The sequence below is a fragment of the Emydura macquarii genome, unplaced genomic scaffold (genome assembly GCF_026122565.2).
Source record: "Emydura macquarii macquarii isolate MOO-44397 ecotype Brisbane River unplaced genomic scaffold, CSIRO-AGI_Emac_v2 contig_2897, whole genome shotgun sequence".
Classification (NCBI taxonomy): domain Eukaryota; kingdom Metazoa; phylum Chordata; order Testudines; family Chelidae; genus Emydura; species Emydura macquarii.
Window position 1 is genome coordinate 46,321,157 of NW_027133034.1, and position 14,747 is coordinate 46,335,903.

The 14,747-nt window shown below is 39.5% G+C and overlaps 1 protein-coding gene across 4 annotated transcripts in view; it reads left to right on the forward strand.

Moving 5' to 3' along the window:
* The first annotated feature begins 1,309 nt into the window (after positions 1–1,309).
* MAP1B (microtubule associated protein 1B) overlaps positions 1,310–14,747 on the forward strand; it is a 234,739-nt gene continuing 221,301 nt past the window's right edge. For 3 of the 4 annotated variants that reach the window (XR_010923981.1, XR_010923980.1, XR_010923977.1), the window contains exon 1: positions 1,310–1,407. The gene's annotated coding sequence lies outside the window, so the exon portion shown is untranslated. Of the gene's footprint in view, positions 1,408–11,569; positions 11,734–14,747 lie in introns of all 4 variants that reach the window. The other variant, XR_010923978.1, reaches the window with a different exon arrangement.

Below are 14,747 nucleotides of genomic sequence, written 5' to 3' on the forward strand. Positions count from 1 at the left end.
CAGAGTTTAGGACACCTCTCTCTTGTTGGCATCATCCATTGGCTAGCTTAGGCAGCTTCCCACCTGGTATGTTGACTTCTGTGAATTCCATTCTTAGGTACCTATCTCTCCCCATCCATTGTACAAGGGGCCTATGTGCCTAACTCAGGCTTTGTGGGTCTGATTGTTGTTCCAGTGATTTACTAGGTGCCTAAAGTTAGGCCTTGAAATGCTCAGCATTGCAACTCCTAAGTCCCTCTGTGGATCTAGGCCAAACTTCCTAAGGTTGAACCATATTCAATCATCTTGAAGTTGTACTGGTATGTATGTAGGCATCCATAATTACAAAGGGGCCATTAATTTATCAGATGAAGATAGTAAATTTTCTACAGGGCTTCTCAGATTCAAATTCTCATCCAAAACATGTGCTCAGCACAGACCACTTTCAATCAAGTCTTTCAAAAATCAAATCCAAGAAAAAGACCAAGATTTCAGGTAACTGCTTGCAATTGAAATCAGGTGCCGATTAATGAGATGTGCTAAAGAGAGCAAGAGGGGCTGGAGTGACAGTAAGAGAGAGAGTGATTGATAGGACTTGGAAGCAGAAACAAAGAGAAATGATGCTATAAAAGCAGACAGATTGCAGGGGTCTGAGAAATCTAGCAAGAAAACAGTGATAAAGACTGGAGGGGAGAAGAGAGGATGTACTTAGATACCTCTTTGATAGGAATGGTATAAGAACTTGAAGAGAATACACTAGATGGAAGGGATCTAAGGACAAAGAGTGTTCCTAACTAGCTAGCCTAATGATCCTTCTCTGACATATGGAAAATCAGTGTCTTACCTCCTGTGCTCCAGAAACGATGGGAAGGTGATGTGCTTCCTTTGAGATCCTTGCATAAAACACACCTACGTAGATGAAAAGTAACAAGTATTTTGATTTTGATCACTGTATAGAAATTCTCATTTAGTAAGAAAAAAGTGGTTTAATTATATTTTGAGTAACTTCTTTGGGGAAAAAATAGACATTTCCAAATCAGGTTTGTAAATTGTGAGTGTGAAAATAAAGATATCTTGTGAAGTTTTAATATAAACAGTTTTTGGTGCCTAAAGTCCCTATCACATTTTCTTATGGTTTCTGCACACCAGTCACTACTGAGGTTAAAGGTGCTTGTGGTGGAGCAGATTAACACCTTCTTGAGTGGTGTGTGTGTGGTTAAACAACTCCTGTGGTGGGTTGGGGCTGATTGTGACCACACGGGTGTGGCTTATCAAGCCTGGTTGTGGACCATTGAAGGGGAGTAACTCCACCCAGTTGAGGTGGTGCTCTGAAATAAGCACACCTATAGTTCCTAGACTAGGGTAGTGTTTTATTTGCCAAGGAACAGCTTGAGAGCATGGTCAACCACAGTCCTCTGAGACAAGAAGGTGGGCTGGTTTGTTTTTTGTGTTGTAATCACCAGGGCTAGTTCTTGGTCTTTCCCCATGGGGTAGCCAAGACTGTCTTTGGAGCCTGAAATGCTGCTGATCCTTTTTATGTGAAGAAGGGGATCTAGCCCCTTGGAATAATTTCCTTACTGTTTGGACTCTTTTATTACATCTTTCCCCACCCCACCTGTCCTGAAGGGGGTAGACTTGTTAAGAAGTACTGCTGGATGATTCTACTCCATACCTTGTGTATCATAGCCCTGGACTGCCTTGTCCAGGAAACGTGAAGTGTCTGCCTTTGCCCTGAGGAGCTGACCTTAAGACATGACGTTTGACAAGGCTGTATTGAATATCTCATTCCTATTTCCTGAGACTCTTATCCTGTCTGCTATTAAACAGCTAACGGAGAGCAAGAGACAGGCTGGAGACAATTAAATCATGCTCAAATGCATAGAGTAATGAAAGCACGTCTTCTGAGCAGAATAGTAGCCTAGAATATTACTGATCAATTCCTAGTTGGTCTTATTTGGAGAAGGTTTTCCCAGCAGCTATGTAGGAAAACTCCTTCAACCATCACACTTTTATCTCTAATATGGATGGTAAAGTAAACCTGTATTAAAAATGATGTGTCAAAAGCAGAACAAAAAATGCATAATTACATCATACAGTACATGTTCACTATCGGTTCCCTTTGTCAGATTTAAGTGGTTCAGGTATGATTTGGTTCAGATATGATGTGGCTTTTGTGCCAGCAATTTATTTGCTTCATCACCTTGTTCAGTTTGCTGTGCCTGCACACAGGAAATACCTACTGACTTGGTAACATAAACATGATATTTTTGGCAGGCTTCCTTTCTGAATGTTAGGATTGTTGCAGTTGGTTTATTAGCATTTCAAAGTCAAATGGAATTCACACTTGTTTCCTGGTGATTATGGGGCATAGACTTTCAATAGCCAGTGGATAGTGCATACTTTGGGCAATATTTTCAAAAGTAAGCTACTAACTTTTGTCCACAAAGTTCATATTTGTAGTCTGCCCTTATCCAGGCTTCCATTTTTCTCTGTAGTGGTTTAAGTGTAGCCATAGCTTGAGACTGTGGGCTGGAACAATAGGAGGGTCATTGTCTCAACAGTGGTAGAGAAGGCTGAGGGAGAAGGGGTTTCAGTGGAAAGCTGTTGAGTTTCACCTTGATTGTGTCAAGATGGTGCCACTGTGATATCAGAGAGAAAAGAGCCTTGATGAAAGGAGAGGGGCCATGGTAGATGTGAATGTATGACTTGTCTGAATAGAAATAACAGAACCCCTGGAGTTTGAGAAAGGTCACCCATGGAGACAGTGTAGAAGGAAACAGTTTATGAATGTGAGTAAACCTGAGTAACCATCTACCCTGTTTGTGGGGGGGTGATCTAATTAAAACTTGAATCTAGCTCTTTAGATATATGATGCCTATTAATTACCCTATCACAAACTGTTTTGATTATGAAGATTTTTTTTTGGGTAATTTTAAATTTACTTTCACATATAAATCAGCTTTGACAGCACAGCATTTATCCACCAAGTCATAATGTTTGAAACCTTCAATGTTCTTCTAAACATAACACCTTTGAAAAAATATATTTTACAATGTATTTGTTTCCTCCCAGTCTTTCATGGTTGCTATACACCTTTGGTTATCAGTTCTGTGCTGCTTTCATATGTGAAATTGAGGAGCAGTTGAAGGGTCTAAATATCAGGAGCATCGTATTTCATCAGATTTCATTTGTTTCCAACAAATATCTGCCAGTAGATTTTTGTTAGTCTTGACAGAAATTTATTACTAAGACATCCTTTTAAAATGAAAACTGAAAGCCTTATGGATGAGAAGATGCTTTGACTAGCTCTCTGAATTTTTGAGAAATGGCCTTTTTGTGTAAACAAAAGGCCAGGTCCTCAGCCAGTATAAACAACATAACTGTTGATTTGAAATAGAGCTATGATACCATATGCATGGTAAGGCTCTGACCCTTCAAGCTTTAAAATAAAAAGGTATCTGCTGTTTTTTCCCATCTATGTGTTTCCAGGCATATTGGGGATTTAGATTCCCATCACTCTGCTGAGGATTTATGCATGTATTAGCATTAATAGGAGTTATATGTACTAATCTCCTACAAATTGGTGGGACAACAGGCCTCTTGGTTTTTAAACTGGTTACTGAAAGCTGACATCAAAAATCCTTTTAAACAGCCTATGTAAAGGACCCTGTCCTCTTTTCTTTCATTGATTGCCTTTTCTCTGTTCCTTATAAAAGTGTTGACAAAACATTGCTTTTGCAAACTTCACTTTAGATTTAGTCACTGTGATTTGGTTTTAGACTGATCCTTCTGCTTCAGTTGATATTTGATACAAGTCAGGGTGCATTGCTGGCTATTCTAATCCTTGTAGTTATTATTCCCTAGATCTTACCATCTGTTTCAGTTCTGTGGCCTAGAGCGCTCGCGTTCTCTTTCTTTTATTGTGCCTTTTCATTCTTATCTCTGATCAAGAAGGCTGCTAGCAAGATCTGTGTCTGAAACTATCTAATTTTGCAAGATGCTGCTTTATTGTCATTTGCAGAACTAATTTCCTGCAGATCACAAGCTTCACTGGCTAAAATAGTGCCATTAGAATGAAAAACTCCAGATCAAAACACTCCCAAACATTTTGGGAAGTTCTGATCCAAATTCAGACTCTGATTTGGGCCCATCTGCAGTCACAAGGAGAGCCAGAGTGCAACACAACCTTATGTTCAGGACCAGAAGGAGCATGCAAAGGCATGTCACAGTTGTAGTCCCTCAGGTTGGAGAAAAGTCAGAGAACTCCTTTGGTGTAATCCAAGGGGTGCAGAGAAGGCAAAGGGCTCGATCCAAGGATACAGCAACCTCCACTGTCCCCAGGGGAGGACTGTTTGTCTATCAGAATAGGGCCTTTGTTCTCTTTAGGGTTCTTAGACGCTACTGTAATGCAAATGAATTTTTTTTTACTTTGTGATTGTTAATTCCAGAATATAGACTAAGTGTCAGAGGATGGCAGACTCTAAAATCTTGTATAGAAAGAAAGTGAGACTGTTCTGGTGAGTCATCCTAGGCTTAAATGCTAAACCAGTGATTACTGCTGTGTCACTTCTCTATCTTTATACAGCTGTAATTCAAAATGGCTGGGAATGGAAGCTGTGGGCATGTAGAAGGGGAAGAATACCAAAGATTGCTGTGTGGATCTGACAAGAGACTTCTTCTCTAAAAAAACATAAAAGCAAAACTAATTTTTCCTGTGCTTCTGCTTTGCTTTCCTGCCTGAAAATATACTTTCTTTTCCTCCAGAAATAATGGTGGTTTCTGTCATGAGTGTAGCTCTTTCAAGTCTGTTCATTACTCAAAGCTGTAAATAATGGGTTAACAGTTTGAGTTCATGAGGGTTAAAAAGCTCTCTGCACTACAGACCAATCAGAAATGGGGTGAGGGAGAGAACCCACCTATTTATTGCAAGCTTAAGGTAAGTTCTTCAGTGCAGGGACTTTTTTTTGTTCTGTTTGTATAATGCCTAGCACAATGGGGTCCCTAGGTACTAATGCAATATAAATAAATAATATTTCAACACCAAAAAATTAGGAGTTGCAGGATCTAAGGCTCTTGCAGTAATATGAATTTACCCACCCATTGCATATACTGTACACTAGCTAGAGTAATTAGTAGGCAGTGAGAATGTTATATATGTGCAATCTGAATAAGTTAATGATCCCATGAGGACCTTGAAGGATCAGATCCTCAAAAGGCACAAATCAGCATAGTTCACTTGGCCTGATATTTTCATGTTCACTCCACATTAAGATTAATAAAATGCTGGGTAGTGGTGAGTTTCCATCTTTCCTATTTTGGATGAGGATACATATGCCTTTTAGAACTGTTAGAGAAAATAGTTAAATTTCAAGGATATTAATATGGTTCAGACCAACACACTCATGACAGGTGTAGAGGCCATTTTGTCACGAGTCCTTGAAAATGCAGCCCTGCTGGAGAAACAGGCAGAAATTCCCTCTTCTCTGTTTCCTTCTCTGCAGTTTGGCTAGGTCTGGCAAAAGGAAGGGGCATACTACTATGGTGGTGGAAGGTTGATAACTAACCTGTAACAGGAATGCTGAAATACCATTCATACAATGTAAGTGGATAATTTTCTCCACTGGGAGGCCATCTCTTCTTGCTTCTGTTTTTTCCTTTTTGTAAGGTGGCTGGTTGGCTGGGGAAAACGTCCTGTTACTCTGCATAGGTGCTCTTATTACGTGAAAGAGCCAAAGTCCCAGAATGGGAATTTAATGGGGTATCTCATTCAGATATAAAGCCTGCTAACCAGATGCAGACTTAGTGGGTGGGCCTGCAGACTAAAATGCTTCCAGAGAGGGATCTTGGACTGGAATTTTGGAAGTGACCCTACATTTAAAAAGTGAACAGCCACTACAGTTATTACCTTTCGTGAGAGAGAGAGAGTGAGAGTGTGTGTGAATGTGATATCTGAGATGCCAGGGTGTTGTAATTGTTTTTGTTACATTAGCACCTAGTTGCAAATAATGACTTCATGGCAGTCGTGTCATAGAAAAGTGGTTGTTTTTTGTTAAGGATTTATATCTGAGGCTGTCTATATTTGAGGCTTGGTTTTTTTTTTCCGTTATTAAAATGTTTGTCTTTGGTAAGTGATGTTGCTGAGTCACAATGTGTTCCACCACTTGACTCCCTTTGACACGTCTGCTGCAGTTTGGCTGGAGATATTTTACTGCAGTGCTGGTTTAACAAGGTAATAGCATATCTGAAAAACCAACACAGGAGGGCAGTAGCAACAGAAGAAATTCAACCTTGATTGTATTGTTAATGCCTCATTGAAACATAAAGCAATCTCTCTCCTGCAAACTGTCCCAGCACATCCCCTAACTCTAGGGGTGTTAGCGCTTTAAATCCTGAAACCAGTACAGCAGATAAAACAGCAACCAAAAAGGTAGAACCTTAGTTGTACAAGCATCGCAAAACCCTGCTGTTTTCTGTTCTGGGCCAGGGTCTGTGTGGCCAGGGCAGAGGATACAGGATTTGGGCTTAAGTATTGACTAGGGGTGGCTTGAAAACAAGAACTCTATTTTGTGGAAAAACTTCAAAATTTTTGTCCTGCATCACAATCAACAGATAGCTTTGGTTTTGAGAAATTTAGCATTTTCTGATGGGGAAAATGTTCTTTCATTATTCCCCATCAGCTCTGGTAATGACATAAGCCTAGGGGTGACAGGCATATTGTCCATGGCAGTGCAGTGGTAGAGAGAATCATTATTCTTGCATATTTATATGAAAAGGGTCATATAAATACTAATCTTGCACAAGAATTATCACCATTTTGTAGGGAAGAATACTGAGTTTACATGACTTGCCTGTGAACACAGAAGAGTCTGTAGGTGAGCGTTTGGTTTAGAAGTAGGAGTTCTTTGCTCCCGGTCCTCATGTGTTGAGCACGGAACTTGCCCCCAGTATTAGGCATCTGCTGTATAGAGTGATTAAACTGGTGAAAACCTCTTAATAGCAATTAATCATGTAATCATAAAAATATAATCTATTTGAATTCATGATAATTGCTAATTGAAAAATATCATTCTGACATGCCACTCAATCTACCAGAAAGCACAAAAGGAAGACCTAATATTTCAGTTGCATTTCAAAGGAGTCGGGTCAGGACGGTCATTTGTGGTCTCTAGACATTTGTTGATGAGGTATATGATAAAATAAGAGAAATGGCCAATGTCATGGATAGTTACTGGATTGAACTTCATATTGCCAATTAATTTTGATTAAGGAAGAATCATCATTAGGAGAGATCTGTAAGTACATGGACATTGCAGACTTGCTGACTCTAGTCTTCACTCTTCCTGGGTCAAAAAATGAACTGCTACATTTGAAGATAGCCTGTATGGTGGCCCACTTGAATGTTTAACCCCAAGAATAGATGAGTGACTGGCTGAGATTGCTACAGCAGTGAGCATCGCTGCAGGCCCATTAGAAGCAGTCTGACATGAAAAAAAATTATTTTGTTCATCTTAGTAAGGTTTTATAGAAAAATGCTGTGTCTACAAAATTCACAAATGAATGGATTATGTCTACTGGCAACAAGCAATGCATTATTGAAGAGAATACAAGTTGTGCAGTACTTTCCTGTTACAAGCTTCCAACTTCTCAGGTCCATAAACTTTATCAGGTGTGGGATTGTAAGGGTTAAAATGAGGTTCTGAATATGAGCCTGAAACTAGAAAACATCCAATGAGAGCCATCTTCAGGGATAAGATTCAAATAATACTCTGAGTTGGGAATTGTATAAAGGTAACAGTTGATCAGTTTAGATTTTGTAATCTAGGTCATCAGTTTAGTACAGTATTTGGGAACTTGATCCAGCTCTTATTGAACTCAAATGAGAAATTAGTATGTCTACTAGTTCTAATAGCTTTCAGGGCCAGATTAGGGCATAGACATTATAACCCTGTTCCTAAGGTCCCAGCTCCTGGAGTCATCTCTTAAAAGAAAATGTTTAGCCCCCATGGTTCTAACAAAAACTTGAGAACACTACTGCATCAGCTATGACCAGGTTATGTTGGCCTGGATTTGCAGATAGAACTGCAATCTGGGAGGAGAGGGGGTTTCCATATTGCTGTCATTCCAAGTTGAGGACAGGTTACAGCACATGCCGCTTGTGGAATTTTACAGGAACCAAAATGGAGTCCAGAGTCACATGAGTAAGTCCTGGTGACTCATCAGGTATATCCCTGGCTTCTCCCCCTGGGCCCCTTGTACCTGTGAGTTTCTTAATGGGCCATCAAGCAAGCTTTTGTTCTGCAGCCATCCTGTCTGGGGTGTGACCCAGACACAGCACAATTTGAAATAGATGTATCAAACATATCCATAACTTCCATTACACACACAACACATGAACATAAACATCATCCTCTTACTTAGCACATTATAGCCTTTCTAATAGTACCTGACATGGCATATCTTACCTGAATTACTATGATTTTAATATACTGATGTCAAACAATATAATAAATGTCCCCCCCTACCCGCAATCCAGCCCGCGGGACACAATCCCTAGTTCAATGGGATATATATAAACCCCTCTCTGTAAAAGAGACAAGAGAAGGGACGTGAAGAACTGTCAGGGAGATAGATCTAGCTGTGCTGAGCCCTAGGATGAGTTACTCACTACCCCTTGTTCATCTAAGGCATGATAACTAATCCCCCCGTGTTTATCATAGAAGCTGGAGATGAAAGACACCTGATAGACTGAATTATCTCTCTCACCACACTTAAAAAGAAATGTAATCTTTTTATTCCAAATCCATGTCTTAGTATGACCACTGCTGGCCTTATTTATTTTCATTCTCCACTTTCAGGCACTCCCCTTATTGTATTTGTTTGAAATGTAGGAAGGAGGCTACTTATTTTTTCTGTATTAAGTTTTTATGGGATTGAATAGTATATGGAGGATGGTTGTGTGGTGTGGATTATTAATACTATTATTTTTAGTCTATTATTTTATTTATTACATTTTTATTAGTTATTCTTCTTTCATGACAGCTAGAGAACCCCCAGGGTCTTACCACATTCCCATTGAAGTCAATAGCAAGTCTTTAATTCACATGAGTGGGAGCAGGACCAATCCGCCAGCGCCCAAGTTCTGGCAGCTGCTGGAGTCACATATATCCCATTGGCCAAGCTGAGAGAAGTTCAACTTGCTTTCTGTACCATTTCATTATGGAAAAAATGACTGCTAGTGAGGGATAACTTTCAGGAATAATGAGGCTATATAAGGCCAGTTTGGAACATGTACAAAAAGCATCTAAATCTACAGTTCAAGAGAAGAAATTGAAAAAAGTTCATTTTTTCTGCCCTAATTGTAAGTACTTTAAGCCAAGAACACTATGAACTGAGATTGTTTTAGAACATAGCACTTATGTCTAAAAATGGATTTGAGATGTTTTACCTTGGTTGCTTTAAAACCAGCTCTGCTGTGTACCCAGTAAAATCAGTGCATAATATTTTTTTCAGCTATCCCTGTGAAGATATCTCTTCTAGCATTATCCAGGGGTAAAAAGGTCTTTAAATGCCTGTCTTTTGAAAAACATTACCAAATATATGCATTATATTATGAGCATAGTGTTTAATACAGGTATTCTACTGTAGCGTATTGTATGTTATTAAAAACACTATATTGTTTTAAAAATGTGTAACATTTTATGGATGCAGTGTTAAATTCTCCAGTGTCACTATAAGTAGGAGTTTTGTTGCATATTTTTCAAATTTCTACAGAACTGGACATTGTGGTACTAAGAGCACTTTCCAACGTCTCCCTTCATTAGTTCAGCAAAAGCAAACAGTGTTATGATATTCCAATACAGTCTTAGTATAACTAAATTGACAATACAACTAGTTATCATATGGCTATCTTATGAAGCAAGAGGAGCTATGCTCCAATTCAAGTTGACACCTTTATCAGAACTGACTGACTTCATACAGTATTTAAATAATGTGAGTAATGTTACTGTTAGGTAATAACCATATTCTGGGCTAACCAAAATCCAAAGACAAAGGAAAAATGTATTCACTCAGGATATGGTTACCAAGCAGAACTGGATTAATACCTCAAATATTCTAATGTTTGCTTAAATAAAAATCAATGTTGTTTTGGACTCTATCTAGTCCAGTGTTTCCATTCAGATAGTGGTCATAATCAGCTGCGTGAGAGGAAGAGGTACAAAACCCTGCAACCACTCTATAAGGAAAGTTTCTTCCTAACTCCTGTTAATTAGAGGTTGGCTTATGCCGGAGGTCTGAGGGTTTATATCCCTTCCAAAACTCATGTCTTTTTAATTAAAGACATTCTTACTATTATAACTGGTTTTTTTTTTCCTTTACCCCTGAGCAGTGTAGCTAAGCCAACTTCATTTTCTTGCATAGACCAGGACTAAATGTCTTGCTATTCTTGTGCTAGCTCTTCAGGGAGGTGTTGGGCATTAAAATAAGCTTCCCTTGTCCTGTTCTTGACATTTGTATGTGGTTACAATTACAAACTCAGAATGTAGGTCACTGTAACCACTATTTTGGAAATGTCAGTTGAAGGTCACAGTTTGATACAGACATACTAATCTGTCACAATACTTATGGAAAGAGAATTTTGAATTTGTAAATGAGTATGCACACCAGAAACCGGATTCTAGGAGTTACGGTCAGTGAAATGAAACAACTTGTGTTTTATTCAATCTAAATTAATCAACAGCAATTCTGAATATCAAATATTTGCAACAAACTGCTTGTGTATGCAGATTAAGAATTATTTGGTAAATGTCTGAATATCCAATAATTAGAATAAGTCCTAAGATGCTCAAGGACAATTCAAAAACATACAAGCTAAATTTGTTAATCAGTTAGCTCTATTATTTAGTTATCAGGAAGTAGCCCCAAGTTTGTGGTTTTCTTTTTTGTTTAGATGGAAATATGCTTTCCTTCTCCCTTGTGTGGTATTTAAGTAGCTTCTGTGCTCACAACTATCAATCATGTATATTCACAACAAACATGGTTCCTGCTTCTGACTCCATCTCTACTTTATTTCTCATCTTTTTCCCCCTAGCTTTTTCAATATCATCTTTGCCCCTTGAGGAAGGCTAAACCTGTCTCCTACCTCCATTTAAAGTAATCCTTTTAAAGTGAAATAATATGTGGGACTGGCTGGAGTGTTGGATGGAGGCGTAGAAGTTAAAGTAACAGCATTTGTTTGAGCATATGGCCCCTAATTCAACTGTGCTTAACTTTTAAACACATACGTAAGTGCATTGCTGAGTCAGGACCACAGATAGGTAGTTATGAGGGCCATAGCACTGCAGAGTATGTATAAGGATATGCATGATATGGTTATTGATGAGGGGGGAAAAAACTGTGCAGTTGTCGTCATGAGACTCAGAACCCCTCAGCCAATCCAAGTACGGGAAATTGTATAAATGAGAATCCAATGCACTATTATGGGTTGGAGTACAACATCCCTGTGCTCTGACTGGCTGAAACAATCAACTTTAACATAATCAGCATTAGTGCATTACTTGTACTTATGTGACATTATTGTGATTATCTAAAGGTTCCATCCTCCCATTTTCAATATCAGTTTGGAGGTTTGGCTGGGAGGGAGACAGTGCATGGAAATCCTGATCTTCAGTGCAAGCAGCAGGGCAGGGTCTTTCCTGGATCTCGTGAGAGTGCTAGGGGAGAAAGCAGGCCACTATGCCAGCCTGGATGTCACAGGTAAGATGCACTAAAAGGAGAACCAATGTTAAACTTCTGAATCCATAGTTAAACATCGGTTGGCCTGATTTTTCAGGGAAGATGAATTCCCAGCAGCCCCCCATTGACTTCAACAGGATTTGGTACTTGCTCAACTCTTTTGAAAATGTCTGTGTGCAGATTGAGGTAGCCATGTGCAATCATCTTGGCCTTACGTTCCCAGGAATGTTTGGGTCTGAGGCCTGCCTAGTCCCCCAGTTGGCTAGCGCACATTCTGCAGTCAGTAACGTGCTGTCTGGGGAAGCATGCTGCTCCTGTTAAGAAAACCTGGAAAGCATACCTGACCATTCGCCCTGAGGACTCTTGCTAGTCAAGGCAGAAATGGATGCATCTGCCAGCAATGCTGTTTCTTCTTTCCAGATCAGTGCAGGATTTGCCTTGGTTTGTTTGTTAAAATAACCAAAAGTCTTCATAAAAGATATTAATGTGTTTAGCATTTGTTCTGCTGATGGTGACAGTGTTAAATTATGTGACAGATGGACCACAGGGGCAGTGCAGAAAGGTCAGAAAAGGAGAGCTGCTTCTGAGGAAACATCGCTCTGCTGGAAGCAGAAGAAAAAATGACTGCATATGTCTCTTGTCCACTATGGATAAATCTAGGAATCTAGTCTAAACCCTCAAAGAAGCACAGACCTGTTCAAATGTCCCATCATGGCAAGCGAAAACTTGTGGAGTGGATTCAGTTATTTTAATAAACAAACCTCAAGGCAAATCTTGCACTGAGAATCTATTTCTACTGTTCTGATCCAAACCTACAATTAGTGAGAACCATCATTAAAAAGGCCTACTGAGAGAAAGCTGACTAAAAGCCTTCATATCTCCTGGACTATTGAAAAGTTCCTCAACTCTCTTCAGTAACACAGGGTGCATGACATCCCAGCAAAGGGCATCCTTTGGAGGATGATGGTGGTAACGTCTAACTGTGTCTCTGACCAAAAAGTCTGACCAATTTTATTTTGAAAATGTCCCCAAAACCTGAATCTTTCAGGAGACATGGTAATTTTAAAAAGGCAAAATTACTTCTACAAATTAAGCCACTTGAGAAGCCAACGCTTGATCCCTAATATTAATCAACCTGTTAACTTGTATTTTTCATTTCTCAGCCAAGTGTGTTTAACAGTGTAATTCTTTTTTATATATCTGTTTTAATGTCTTATTCATTTATTGCTCACTTCAATCCAAATATCTTTCAATTATCAAGAGCAAATGGTCTAGCAAACTATGCCTGTTGCCTCGTATGTTGTTAACCTCTCCCCAGTGCCCTTCCCCACATGTGCCTGTAAATCATCTATTCTGATGCACTGCTGTCATATGAGGAGATTCTTTTCTCGGCGGCAGACATATTTTAAATGACACTTCCCAAGTGTGCGCACGGAAGCGTGTCCTCGAAGCAGAGGTAAATCACTGCAGCACCATTGCACTGCATAATTTGTGAGCTCATTAAGAAGTGCTAGCAAAGCCTGAAGCAAGCAATTATCTGCAATTGTATTGGTATCAGAAATTACTTCTCCAGATGAGACTAAGGAAGAAAACTTCTGAATAGGACAGACTTCCAGGAAACAGTCCTCCTTCCTTCAGTTGTTTTCTACCCCTAAAAAAAGAAATCCTTAATCACAAACAAAGGAAAAAATGGGCCAGATGCTACAATACTCTCGAAGATGAAGTTCTAATCATAGGGCTACTGACCCTCACTATAAATCTGTCTTTGAAGGCAAAGTGTTTGGAGTGAAATAACAAGATGAGGGATTTGCGTACAGAAGGTTAATGTGGGTCACTGCATTTGACAGTTTAAAATACAGTAACTTTAACTCAGAGAAAGCATAAATGAAAACAATAACTGAGCAGAATAGATTTGTCACTAATCCTGTATTCCGATGTGTGTGGGGATAGCTGCCCAAATGTATGATCTCTGTGTTAAATTTGCTGAAGACTTAATGTTATACGTAGGGGAATTATAACACAAATGAAAACAGGTCTGTATACAGGGTAGGATGGTAGAGGTTTCATTTCTGTAGGCTCAGGAAGATACTGTTCTCTTGAGCATTGATATACAGTAGGTCTAAAGACCATTTCCTTAAAAATATCTATATGACTAAGAAAACACTCCACCAGGGTAACTTGGCAGTAGCCCCATTAACTTGGCTCCCCAACAGAAGATGTGAACATCCAATAGGCAAATATCCCGTTACCTCGTAATTTCCCTCTTTCCCTTCCACTAAACTCCAGCCCTGTGGTTTGATGTCAGTGACTAGCATGGTCCCAGAGTCCTGAGATGCATGCAGGCAGCGCTCTCTAGTGTCTGGGAGGTGCTGCCTTGTCCTGTCCTGAGACTCCACCACCTAATTCAGCTATAGTGCTTTCAGCTTTATTTAGTGGCTGAGTTGGAGGGGCCTCAACAGTTCTCAGTTCTGCTCCTGTTCTCTCTGGCTTCTGTGAAGAGGCCTCTCTGCAGTGTACCTCATCCAGGAGCTCTCAGTCTAGGGTAACCAGTAGCATATAAGACCCATGAGCAGAATCCTTGCTCCTGGCCGTGCACTTATTGCTGCAAGTTTGGTTCATTTCCCAACCAAATTCTGAGTTACACTTTGGGCTTCACCATAAGTGAAACTGAAGAAACTTTGAGTTGGAAGCTTGTGCAAAGCTCTCTGCACCTATATTTCCCTCTGTTAACCAGTAGATGGGTGGAAGAGACCTGCTTCTCATCTGGAGCTTCAGGCCACAGAGCTAACACGTACATTTCAAAAGTCAAGAACAACAACACTGGGATGAATTGTGATTAAATGGTCTCCATGGATGTCTTTCTCTCTCTCTTTTTATCCCAAATAATTTGAATAAGATTGTTTTTTGTCTACTTGCAGCTTGTTTTAATTTGTTCTTATAAACAGATCTTTGAAGGTCTGTTTCGTGGAGATCCCGTCAAGAACAAATGTTTCATCCCCAAAATAACCGTACTGAATCATGGAATATTTCTGTAT